The 14281-nt window shown below is 39.1% G+C and overlaps 1 pseudogene; it reads right to left on the bottom strand.

Annotated features, from left to right (window-relative positions):
• LOC149186096 (chitinase-like protein 1 pseudogene) overlaps positions 1 to 14005 on the bottom strand; it is a 188753-nt pseudogene extending 174748 nt beyond the window's left edge.
• Positions 14006 to 14281: the final 276 nt, after the last annotated feature.

The following is a 14281-nucleotide window of genomic DNA, read 5'->3' as shown; positions in this document are numbered from 1 at the left end:
TTGGTGTTGATGTGGAAGATGAGCATAATTTGGAACAATTGAAGGTGAATGTCGTGAAGGAATCTATCACTTTGAAATTGGATGGGCTTTGAGTAATCTAGAATATGAAAGGACACATCCTTGTCATATCCAACTCCTGTTTTGTGCTTGTTATGGACGAGCTCTTCCTAAGGTCTAATGATGGGCATGGGAAGTGTATGTTGAATTTCTGCTTGTTTCTACAAATCTACTCTTTCATTGGGTACTAGATCAACAATATTGATTTTCTACTTATTAAAGTTTGTCTCAATGTTCTTAACAAAAATAGGTTCAAAATGGTGACTCTTTTTTTGTAGCTCATCTCACTGAAGATGGGATTCCAACTAAAAAAATTTCATGTTTTCTTGTGCATTTTGTAGAAAAATTTTAATGTCAGAAAGAGTATCCTTACTGATTTTTACCATCCCATCAACACTAGAATGTATCAGAGTATTTAACAACTCTAATGCATTATCAAGTCTAGTCATTTTCTTCATTATCAAACTTACACTTTAAAGAAACATGACTTCAACACACAGACTTAATCCTCCAATTAGCAAGCAACAATGACTCACATGAGAAAAGTATTCATCAATTTCTTGACTAGATCCTTCCTCGATAATTTGTGGGAACTCATCAATTTTACTTTAGTGATTCAGCAATGTAGTGATTTTATGATAAATGGAGAAGAAGATAAATAATCTTACGATGAATGCTGCAAAATAAACATGGTTATTTGGTGGTCAAGTACTTGAGATCTAGATCTCCACATCATCATTTACTTCATTTCAATCCTCCCAATCTAAATTGAAATTCTTCACAAGATTCATTAATTTTGTAAGTCCCGTAAGATCTTCCAAATAAGTTGGTTGATTTATAGCCTCGAATACAAAGTCTATTCCTCTGGATTAGTATTCTGACACAATCATTTCAACGCAATATAGACATAGTTTAGATGCATAACCTTTAATGAACATTTGCGAAAAGTGAGCAATATCCCCACGGATTTGATGGGGGAAAATACCAAGAGTTTGTTCAACACTAGAATCGTCAAAACCTGCCTCGATTGTTGGAGTGTTCATCTGAAGAGGATGGTGAAGAAGGACATTGTAAGATCCACTACAAAAGATGCGGCAATAGGATCAAGCCCAAGACATGCTACAGTGCACACTGAGTAGAGTAAGTATAAGCTTGAAATGTAGAGATAACACACCCAGGAAAGAGAAGATACGACTCGTCCTTGCCCAGAAAGCCTCCATGAACTGATATAACTTGAAAACTTGGTCCAAAGTAGTACAATAATGAGAAACACGTCCTACAAAAATAAATTTGTACCTTTGTAAACCCAGATATGCTCCAACAAGAGAAATTTTGGCCAGCTAGACAATATTAATTCATCCCTCCAAGAGGTAAACTTGGTCAGTAATATAAGCAAGGGAAAACTTTCCCCTTTCAATAAGTAACTTGTCCTTGGAAACTTCAATGAACCTGGCCTTTAATGAGTTGATATTTGACTTTTGAACTCAATATTTCTCTCAAAAATCATCCCAGATATATGGTAGGGACAACTTCAACCTCCTTGTGATCATAATTTGGTAATTCAACGCTCTTGAGCCTAAATGCACAACAATCTGGCCCCTTTAGTGGAGAAGCATGGCACTGGGTTTTGTGAGGATGTTCAAGCTTCTCTCTGAAATATCTTCCAAATCTATCAATAACCACTCATGGGAAGCCAGAGGAAAGGGGTTGTGGCATCCCCGTGGTCCAGAAGCTAGTGTTGCTTCTCACACAACACAATATTTCTCAACACACAAGTCATGGCCTTTCTTGAACAATTCAACACACAGTTTGAAATTTTCAATGAGACATGAGTATTTAATGTACCAATCCTAGGTTGTTTGAAGATGGTGTATAAAATTACAATTCGAAAATGGTATTTGTAAGATTATTCTGGTTGGTTTAGGCAGGTGTGCTATTTATAGGGTCGAAGCACCAAGACATAAAGTTGACATATAAACGTGACTACCTTTGAGACACAACTCTCAAAACGCACATATATAAACAAGATTAAACATAGGAGTGTTCTCTAACCAATCTAGAACAATACCAGGAACGTGGTCCTGCATCACAATTCACGTATCATGGGGTTTATTTTCATAATTAATTTCTCAACGTTTTGTATTCCTTAACCAACGTATGCCAAGGATACATTCACCCAGCGCTTAGAAAGCCCAGGAGACTGTCGTAACTGGAAGACTATTCGATCTGCAAATTTTAAAATACAAAGAAACGCTCTATCTGCCAGAGAGAACCTCCCCCTTTTCTTTTTCTATTTTTGAAGGAAAGGTAAACGGTCACAAAAAGGGTCCGCACAAAGATGACGGGCACATTGTCTATTGTTTTTTTAGTGGAACTGTAGGAAGAGAACCTAACTCAATTCTAGTTGGCAAAGGGCTCAAAACAACAGATCTAAGTGGCAGAGGAGTAGAATATTCAGTTGGAATGTAGCTTAGAAGTGTAGGACGAAAATGCACATAAAAGACCACAAAATTAGTGGTTCATATTTGAGCAGGGCCAGAATTGATCGACTCTAATACCATGTTAGACATAGACATGGCAAAGATCAAAAATGAAGTACAAACCTTGAATTGCATATTTTATTCACAATGATACATATATATAATACATTGGAGTGACCCTTAGTTTCATATTCCAAGTGGTCCCTTGGACTCCCTTTGATTGTCCAACTTCCACACCAACCCTTAGAAGATTAGATGTTCAACACTAAGGCCATTAGAAATCATCCATGGGGAGTTTATAGGACGGTTTTATGCCTATTCCTAGCAATGGGAGGGGAAATAGTGTTTTCAATGGGTCTAACAATCATTTAGGAAACCTACCATCAGATGGAATTTCATTCCATGGAGCCTCAAATTTATTTTTGGGGGACCAATTAGCTAAAGAAATGTCCTCACGAGTACCATGTTCCTTGGAATTTTTCCTACATAAAAGGGTGCTTTCACTTCTAGAAGTTATGCTTCTAGAGAAAAATATGGTCCCATTGGTAGTCATGTCATTGGGGTAAATACCCCCAGGGGAAATAATAATTTTCCCTTTACATTTACTCCAAGGCCCAAAAACTTCAACAATTGGAATCTCTTTAGTGATCCATCATCATCTAGAAACTATTCTATGGGAGAACCATAGGGTCCATCTAGGGTACAGTCTCTTCCTCTAGATTTATTTGATCAAAACCAACTTCTATTTCTAGCATGATTAGATCTATCAGCCTTGGACAAACTTAGGAATTCTACCATATGCCACAACCCATAGCAACCACCTATGCCTATCAAGCTACCTTTTTACATTCCAAAGTTCGATGAAAATATAGGAGATAACCCTACGACACAAATTATGACATGCCATCTATGGTGTTCTTCAACTCTTTGGTGGATGATAGTATTTGTTTGCATCTCTTCTAGCATGCCATGACTAGTGATGTGGATAAATGGTATATTGAACTCAACCAAGAATTTTATCATGACTGTGCCACCCTGTAAAGAACAATTCTAAATTATTTCTAGTTACCTTCACTAAAAGAGATTGGAAATAATCTCCTATATAAATTTAGGAAAGACACCTCTACCCACATTTTTTATCATATTCATGAGTTGAAGAAATATAAAAAGTTTATTAGGACCAATATTATTGATTTATTGTTGAAGGATTGGTTCACTCAATCCTTTCTACCACAAATTTCCAAGGATGCCACAATGGTTAGGGCCTTTATAGAGGAGTAATCCATTCTACATGCTCAACATCTCAACTTGATCTATTCAAAATAAAGCACCTTATACAATATCATTCCTAATGCTCCTCATGCATCAACTAATCATCCTCATCCAAAATCAGGACCACATGATAATGGCATGGTCGATTCCATATCTATTGATGTCATGAACCAATTAGCCACATAATTAGGCGACATGATTATTTCATCATAATGCCTAGCTATCATGAATAACTATCAAAATAATTTGGCTCTTAAGAATACCATCGAGGTGCATTTGATATAGTCCACGCAAACGAAGAGTCCTCTACAACCTAGCAACAAAAACAAGAAAAAAAAACAAAATAATATTTCAAAAACTCTCAAAGGACTACATAAACCCAAATTTCCACGGATGGGACACCACTAAAAATAAGCGAAAGAATAAGTTTCCTTATAGTATTTCATGGAGACAATTTTACCTATGAGTGCCCAAGGATGGATGAGATTCATTGTTGTTGTGCAGAACAACCTAATGATTTGTGGCTTATTTGATTGACAAACCCATTCCATCCTCAATGACAATAAAAGGGTTTCTAGTTATCCTTCTCCTCCATTTAGGCTCATGGAAGTACAAATCCAATAAGGATTCCCATAGCATGTAAGCAACCAAATGTGTGATGAGGTGGTGAATTTGACTATGAGAGTGAAAATTATGTAACTCCTTAGAGTGGTTCTTCGTATAAGGATCCTATGATTAGCACTCCATCTAATGGATTTCTCTAAATGGATAATCCTTTGGAAACTATGACGCACCCTACTAAGGGTGTTCCCCACTGATAAACTCATAATATCAGTGCACTGGATACCCAGAACTATAGTATTGTGGAGTATTTATCCTGGGTACCATGTTCCATTTCTGCTTTGGAGGCTTTGCAAAGCTACCCCACACAATGCAAAGTTTTATTCATTATGATCAAAGGTGTTTATCCCTCAGATTCCAACCTTATTATGTTTGATGTATAAATGAGTTAGTATTGATTGTCCCATTAGATTGAATTCCATATCCAATCTAAAGCACTTGATAGGTTTCATAACACTCGATACCATTCTATGGAAGAGAACGATGCCAAGGAATCTTTGGAGGAAAAAATTGTTATCGGGAAATCTAGTGTCTATTTAGAACTGCTAGTCCCACTAAGATGGGTAGCTATCTTAGAAACAAAAAAACTAAAGTCACTTGTTTTTCCTTTATGAGAGAGAGATGAGAAAGAAGCAGAGAGTACCAACCTCAGTCTTTTGCTTGGCTCCTTGCTTGTTTCCTTTCCCCTTTGACAGAATCTCGCCACTGCTTCCTTACTTGTTCCGCTTCAAAGAGAACCTGTAGAGTCATAGCAGCATAATACCATCAAAGCATAGAGATCTATTACTGTAAAAAATATAGGATTAAATATATATTGACCATAAAAATGCATATATCAACACAATATTCAGAGATACACAAGAATATGGAGGAAAACTCAAATAGCTTTATTAATAAAAGTAGTAGAAGAGAGGATTACAACCACTTGGTCTGACCCAGCGCCATCCTCCCAGCTTGAAAGCCCTCTTCACCTCATACAAAGCAATATCACCCAACAATGTCTTCAAAGAGAAACCAGCAACACTTATTTGCAAATTACCCAATTCCAACCTCTGGATCTCTTGGATGAGGGATCCATATATAGATATTTGTAGGGGGGTGAGTCAACTTCTGGATTTTGATTAGTGTCATCTCTGTGATAGTTCTTGGTCCCACTTGGAGATTTCATGATCTCTTACTCATCCTTGGGCGAATTCAGGGAGGCAAGTGTCAAATGAACAGTTTCTAGAAGATTCTCAGGGTCTCCACCTAGCAAACTGCTTGTGCCATTTGTCTACTCTCACTCATCGCACCTTACAGAAGGGCTTTCCAGTATGCATCGCACTTTTTGCATGTGGCAGGTGAGATGCATCGCACCCTTTGCTCTGGGCAGTCTATATGGTCCTGTTTTGACCAATTCTGAGTGGTTTTTCATGGAGAACTTCTGGGAGATGATGTAATCAGCTGACCTTGCTCCTTTAGGGTATGAAACAACACTTTTACAGACTTAGAAGCCCTTGGTTTATGGACATATGTGATTGGGGTTGCAGTGCCCAAATATGTCTATAACAGTTGCCCCTTAAAGCATGAGGTCGTAAATCTTTTGATGTCGGGTGAAATGCTTTATAATGAGGATCCGAGGTTTTTCGAACTGCAAGGTGACCTGTAATAAGATACAATACAATACATTATCTTCATAATATTTTCATGATCTGGCTAAGGTGGGCATTCCCATGCTCAGCTTGATATGTTCATCATCATGTACATAGGACAGACAGCCGTCTGTGTGCAGATTGATGATTCTGGTAGAGCCATCATCCCTTATTTTGGATGGTTATCTGTGCAGTAATGATGTACATTTGATGTCTTTATTTTCCTGAATATATCGCAGCCCGTATGGATGAAACTAGATCCGAGGTCTTCAAAACTCGTTCAATCTTTACCCGAAAGTACAAGTCGATCCATGTGAAAAAGATGTTCTGATGTCGAACACGGAAGGACATCACCTGATTACCAGCCAATGATGTAAGTTGTTAACAGGCATGAGAGGAATCACCGATGATGATGATGACCCTCAAGGTACTGCAATACAATTCACGTGGTGTGAATACATGAGTTGATGTCTAACACTGCGCAAACTCTTTTGATCGAAGGCCATTAATGTAAACCTGTCGCCGGAAGTGAGAAACTTGCCATTGAGGCATGCAAACTTCAAAGTACTGAAAGGGTTGTTCCTAGGTTGGCTTCTTGGATAATGAGTTGATGTCGACAAGAAGTGACCCATCGTAGGAGGGCATTGATGGATCCCACATCTACGGCACAAAACGGAGCAAATGATTTTGTAGAGGTGAAAACGATCTGATGATACAAGGTTCAGGGTGGCGGTCATGAAAGAATGAAGCGTGAAGGTATTGCAGCGGGTGAGACACAAGCTGGGTAGGTGAATTCTCTGAGCGACTTCTCTTGAACATATCGGTGACACTGAAATGGATTGGTAGCATTAACCCCAAAAGTGGATGGTACGGTGGCCCAATGGTGATATGACCAGTGAACGAAATAACCCAACCCGACTCAATCATGGTGATGGAATGAAAGTTTCATGTTCAAGAGCGACCTGCTACAAATAAAGTTTCTTCAAGTTTTCTTCGTAATTTTCCCCAGTCATTTCTGACCAGTATATCTTTATTTTTGTCAAGCTTGAGGAGGATAACACATGCTTGTTCTATAATTTTCCCTTCAGGCAAACCCATCGCTATGTTTTAATGAGCCTAGCAACAATGAAACTCGCTCTTGTCTGAATGGACAAGTTTGTCGCTATTTTTTTAACAAGTTTAACAACAAGGATAACTCAGTCCTTTTTAATTTTAGAGAATCTGAAAAGAGACAAAAAGGAAACTACATATTCCTTTTTCATAGTATAATCCCTTAAGTCTGAAAAAGTATAAAACAATGCGCAAGGGATGACTTTTCGATAGTTTTAACGAGCCGAACAAGAAAAACGCTCGATCTTTTTGTGTAATAATCCCTTAGGTCCAAAAAGATTAAAATCTAGAGGAGGGATGGCACTCCCAATCAATTTAACGAGCTAGAGAGTCCAATTGCTTGGAAATCTTTTCATATTTTACGAGTCAGATGAAAAGAGCTTAATGGAGACTCATTTTTTAGGAACGAGTGATATTTCGGGTAGCAGCTAGTTCCAGGTGAGGGTTGGAATTTTCTAATCATGGAAGTGTTAAGAAGATGCCTAACAAAATCACTCATTGCAGCTGTTCCTCAAAATGGGTAAACAATCAAATGGAGGTGAATGATCGGCTAAAACAGAGTGGAGGTGATAGTAAGAACATGACCAAGGCTCAAAAGCTGATGATCATGTATTCACAATGGTTATTTACCAGAGGTGGGTTCATTTTTTAATGAGCTTAAACTCTGGTGGAACATATGATTATTGCTAGGCTTAATTTTTTTTAACGAGCTTGAAATTCGCGTAAAACTTCTCGTGCTAGTCGTATAATAAGGATGTCTCATCGATAGGTTCATTTTTTAGGGAGCTTGCACCATTCGAAATTATGCTCCGACTCCTTCTATTTTGTAAGCTAGGAACGACCAATCCTACGAGTTTAAAGGGTTAAGAATCTACAAACTAGGAAAATAAATGGTCGCTTTTCACTTTCATGCAAAAAGGTTTACATACCCCCAGGTATAGTGAAGTAGAATTTCCAGGTTACCCTTCAATTTGCAGACAAAACACTTGCTCTGTCAGGAAAGGCATACCCAGGTTACCCTTCAATTTACAGACAAAACACTCGCTCTGTCAGGAAAGGCATACCTTCTAACGGAGGTATCTTATTCTAGTCTAATCCCATTTTCATAAATGGACGGGTGTGTCAGACCAGTCATATCTCCTCCGCGGAAACCTACCCTATACCTGAAGTTTTCTTGCTGAAGCAGACCAGGGTGCATGCCCCCTGGGTTTCAGTCACAACCACCGAATCACTCGCATTCATTAGGTGGATGGATTGGAGATTGATGAGACATTCCTTGCACAAAAAGAGCTATTAGGGATGGCATTTTACTATTATCTATGTGTGAACTGGGGAATGAAACCTGGTCTACGAGCCAGACCACTCTTCCTTCATGCAGAGAACACATCACTCGAAAGAGTAAGGAAACAATAGCTCCCATGCTATAAATGTAGTCACACCCAAGGAGTAGATTGTAATCTAAAGGTCCTTGAACTACCATTACGTTCAGATAAAAAGTTTTCCTTCTCAAAGTTATAGGCAAATTTGGAAGGATCCCTAACGGTCGACTGGTTCCTTTGTCGGAGCTTGTCATATATCGCATCTCAGGCAAAAGCAATGGCGAACCAAACACTTTCCAAGTAGTTGAGGAAAGGATACTCATAGAAGCCCCTTCATCTATGATGGTACCAACCATGACCATTTTGTAAGTTTGCACTATGATTCGGAATGGTACATTAGATGGTAAATGGGGTCTGCCTAGTAGATTCTAATCAAAGGAGACAACTAGGTTTCTTGGAGGTGGGATCGAATAAACGGCCGGATACATCTCTAACAAACTTCCTTCCTGCGGTAAAGGAACAGGTAGATTGCCCCCATGTTCATCGGAGTCTGTGTTTACAAAAAGAATTTGAATGGTGTCGTTCTCATTCTCTTTGGTGACTGTATCATCTGAAGGTGAATCCTATGAAGACAAGATGGGGTCGACTGCCATCTCGACTTGTTGACTTTGGTCCAATGTGGACTCAGAGGGTTTATCTTCAATGATAGGCACTTCAACTGACAACACAGGTGCGTCAATTAGATTTTCAACTAGCAATGGACTCGGCAAGAGTTTCTTGTATCCAGGGGGGAGTCGCTACGATGATGCAGGACGGTTATCCAAGACTCTTTTCGCTTCATCTAGGAATGGACAACGGTGGAGGGCATGATCGCCTTCACACAGTCTGCAAGGAAATTTAGATTTTCCTTTATGTCCGTTGACTTCGTTTTCACTAGTTGACAGCGTACTCTCAACATGATCGTGAGAGGTTGATGACACCCGATTGTGAAAGTGGGGAGACCAGTCCCTTAAGATCCATGGGATGCAAGGACAATCTCGATGATAGTGGTCCCCTTTGCAGATGACACATGGAGATTTAGGTTTGGATGGTGCAGTGTGTGGGTTTTCACTAGACAATGTATGGTTGCCCCTTTTTGCCGTTGGCTCCTTCTTCTTCTTCTCCTTCCCTTTCTTTTTCATCTCAGTTACTTGGTTTTTAGTTTTACTATCTTCACCAAGTGAAGAGGAAGAAGGAGAGGGAGAAACAAACAAAGTAGAAGGTTGGGGGGTAACTTTAGTATCATCTAGTTGATGATTTGATTGCTCAGGAATCACGGTGCTTTGAATGACAGAGGTCGAGAAAAGCCATACCGACAGGCCAATTATCAGTCCTGGAAGGGACAATGTGGCCATATGGGGTGCACCAACATCTCCCCAAGAGGAGAAAGGACTAGGATTTCCCCCGAGGGGAAATCCTTGGTTGGTGGACTCCATTTTCTCAACATAAGATCAACGAGGGAATAGTGACATTATTCTGATTAAAATAAATTTTAGACGCTTTGACACAACTTGATTTTTCAATTTTTAAGAGTCGAGAAAAAGCTAAGATGACTCTAGTCACCTTCGATTTTTAATGAGCTTGAAGTGGCAAGTGCTCAAATGGACCTTTTCCTTTAAGGAGTCTAAAAAGGAACGAAAGAGACTACTCTGGAAATCTAGATAGAGGGATTATTAAACCAATCGCAAAACTACAGAATACTTTTTACGGTATGGCAGTTAATCTTCCCAAATGTTGTGTACAGTGCATTGCGATCAATAGGGTGGCTGACACGGCTTCCTAAGGATAAAGGATATAGCCTATTGTGGTCTCCCAATATATACTCGACGGTACATGGGAGAACAAGTCCGTAATGGCACTTGTCGTCTCAAAGAGGAGGAATCACCCAACCTACGATGAAAGCAACAATTTCCAGGCTTTATGACACCGGAATACGTCTCTAGCCTTAGATGTTGTGCGTTAGGTTCCAAAGAATTTTTATGTTCATTGAATTTATTTTACAGTTGATCTTTCTTAAGAAGTTTTCCTTTAAGGTTCATCGTGTGATGTAGATATACAACTCCTAAATATGCAATCTAAGATGATAAACAATCGTTTATTCTTCTTTTTGCAATGAAAATCCTAGCTACTAAGGAAAGAGAAACGATATCCTTTCAACATAGAGCAGGGAGCACACACTAGATGCACTGTCCTAAATCAAAATCAACAAGCAGTCTAAATGCAAATGCACATGCATGTATTTGTTTTCCGCTTTCTTAATGTGTGAATGACAAAAAGAATGCTAAGTACAAATATGAATTATTCCTTCTTTCAAAGTGACAATACTAACGATTTTATTTTCAAAAAATGAAAAGGAGACAAGACGACACTTTACGATTTTGAATTGAAATACTATTAATTCATATCAAATACAAGAGTAACAGTGTAATCAACTATCAAAAAGAGAAGGATTCTTTCCTTTGACTGAAAAATGACACTTGCGACACTTTCAAATCAAAAGACGACAGTTCGATTAAGCTACTATTTTGTAAATGAGAACTGTGAATAGCGAAAAATACATAAAAACATTCACAAATATTTGTACAATGGAGGTTGGATGATGCAAAGGAAGGGGGTTACAATAGTGGTCTACTGATCACAGGCAGCAAAACTCCTGAATAAAGCTGAAGACATTGAAGAAAAAACCAGAATCTGGAGGCAGAAACAGTCTTATCTGATCATCGCACCTGTAACACTAGGAAACAGGGATGCATCTCACCTACTACACACGGGAGGTGCGATGCATCTAGATTGCTAAGAAGAGAAGGTGCGATGGTCTAGGGACGAGACTTTAACTTGGTTTTTGGTCACAGTTTGCAGCTTAGTGCAGGGATTTAGGCCGAGCTAATGATAGTCAGTAAATACAAAGTATAGGGGCTGATATAATGAGGTTACTTAAGCTACCTCTAGGGCACTTAGGATGTTTGCAAGTCAATTGTTCAGTTCATAAACAAACCCGGAGATTGATTGAAGAAGCGTTGATCTACTTTGCACTTGCATAGCAAATGCAGTTCGAAGGCTAGTTGGCTTAACTTCAGGCTCCATATGTGGTTTATGAATCAAACAAATAGAGACAAGCAATCAAACTAATCAGTCCCCAGTGGAGTCACCATTTTGTTACCGAGAAATCTAGTGTCTATTCAGAACTGCTAGTCCCACTAAGGCGGGTAGCTATCTTAGAAACAAACTAAAGTCACTTTTTTTTCCTTTACGAGAGAGAGATGAGAAAGAAGCAGAGAGTACCAACCTCAGTCTTTCGCTTGGCTCCTTGCTTGTTTCCTTTCCCCTTTGACAGAATCTCGCCACTGCTTCCTTACTTGTTCTGCTTCAAAGAGCACCTGTAGAGTCACAGCAACATAATACCATCAAAGCATAGAGATCTATCACTGTAAACAATATAGGATCAGATATATATTGACCATACAAATGCATATATCAACACAATATTCAGAGATACACAAGAATATGGAGGAAAACTCAAATAGATTTATTGATAAAAGTAGTAGAAGAGAGGATTACAACCACTTGGTCTAACCCAGCGCCATCCTCCCAGCTTGAAAGCCCTCTTCACCTCATACAAAGCAAGATCACCCAACAATGTCTTCAAAGAAAAACCGGCAGCACCTCTTTGCAAATTACCCAATTCCAACCTCTCGATCTCTAGGATGAGGGATCCATATATAGATATTTACAGGGGGGTGAGTCAACTTCTGGGATTTTGATTAGTGTCATCTCTCTAATAGTTCTTGGTCCCACTTGGAGATTTCATGATCTCTTACTCATCCTTGGGCAAATTCAGGGAGGCAAGTGTCAAATGAATAGTTTCTAGAATATTCTCGAGGTCTCCACCTAGCAAATTGCTTGTGCCATTTGTCTAATCTCGCTCATCACACCTTACAGAAGGGCTTTCCAGTATGCATCGCACTTTTTGCATGTGGCAGGTGAGATGCATTGCACCCTTTGCTCTGGGCAGTCTGTATGGTCCTGTTTGGACCAGTTCTGAGTGGTTTTTCATGGAGAACTTCTGGGAGATGATGTAATCAGTTGACCTTGCTCCTTTAGGGTATGAAACAACACTTTTAGGGACTTAGAAGCCGATTGGGGTTGCAATGCCCAAATATGTCTATAACAAAAATATCCTCCCTACTTTAGGCCCTAAGTTGAATCTTGGGCCAGGGGGTAATCCCTCAAACTAACAAATTAGTAACTATTCTAAGTAACTTTAGAAATGCCTCATTGAACACCCTCTATTTCCAATTTTAAAATACTACGATAAATAAATTTTGGATCAATATGATGGCCAAAGATATTAGTCAACTCATACTAGATCAACAAATCAGACTTCCTTTGATGGGTACCCTCATTGCATCCCACAGACACATTGAATTAAGTGATAGTAAGAAGAAGGTCTCTAATACCAAAAGAATATCATAAGTATTCTTCTGTAATGAGAAGGTGTTTTGAAGAGGGTTACAGAAGGTGGTAGTATTTAACCCCTCTCTGACAAATGAAAGTTTATTAGAAATATGTAAACAAACTTCAACATATGTAAGAAATGATTAAATGACGTATACATCCCAATAGCTACAATTCCAAATAAAACCTGTGTGAGTTTAAAATATTTTAGAAAAATAAAGCATTCATGAAAATAATGAACAGTAAATATTGGGCTATTTAAAAACTATAAAGAAATTATTACTCAAAAATATGAATAGTCAATCAAGAAAACCCAACAGAAAATAAGTGCCCTACTGAATAGTTACTTGGCTAATATTTCAAAAAAAACTAATAAAATGAGATAAGCTTGAAATTTTATTATTACCGAAATTAAATTATACATAGGCTTACAACCAGAAGAAGAAAAAATGTCAAGGAATAGAAGGGAGAAAGAAACCATCTATGAAGAGTGGTGAATCCATCAACGGGCACACTACTATGTTGTGTTTCTAAGGACTCTTGGTCATGAGAGTTGAGTATCCATGGTCATAACAGAATCCAATTGTACCTTAGTTTTATGTTTAAAATCCCCTTTCATTCTTGTGAAATTTAGTTATGGGCTTCTATTGTATAATTGTCTTTTAAATAAAAAATCAAGGTTTAACCCATATGCGGGTGAATTTACATAAAATTAACGTTGAGGCAATGGATTGACAGCGCTCGACCCAGCCAGATGGTGGCCAGTGCACCATCCCAGGCTCAGTTATGGCACCTATAGACTCACTTCAGGCGAGAGCAGGCCAACTTGCAAGAAATCTTTAATGCTCACTCCGGCCGAGAAATGAAGGATGTTCAATTTAACATGGCGCCCATCAACCCATCTGTTTGCCCTCCGTCCTTCAGCATTTGCCCGCTCCAAGCAGGAAACCCCTGCAGCAGAACTATTACAGGAAAATGTTGTTGGCTTCTCTATTGTCTTACCTTTGGAAAGGGGTTCCATTATTCCCACTCCAAGCACTGCCCTTTGAACCCTATCCAGGAGCCCTCTGCGCACTCTTTGTTTTCCTTCCAGACCCCCAATTCTCCTGAGCTTCTCTCTCGACGCAGCGCAATGGTTCGTCACCGCATGCAAAGTCGCAGAGGAGGTGACCGAGGTGGTAGCGCTCACTCGCAGGCTGCGCATAGTGATGATATGCCACGACCACCTATTTCTCTGCCCTCTTCTCAGGCCATCTCTCCCCCTCCTAGTCCGACCCGCAGACAATATCCTCACTCT

The sequence above is a fragment of the Pinus tabuliformis genome, chromosome 3_1 (genome assembly GCF_031772625.1).
Source record: "Pinus tabuliformis cultivar Carrire ecotype Pingquan chromosome 3_1, CPIR1, whole genome shotgun sequence".
NCBI lineage: Eukaryota > Viridiplantae > Streptophyta > Pinopsida > Pinales > Pinaceae > Pinus > Pinus tabuliformis.
Note: the sequence above shows the minus strand (reverse complement) of the source record. Positions and strands in the feature narration are given on the sequence as shown.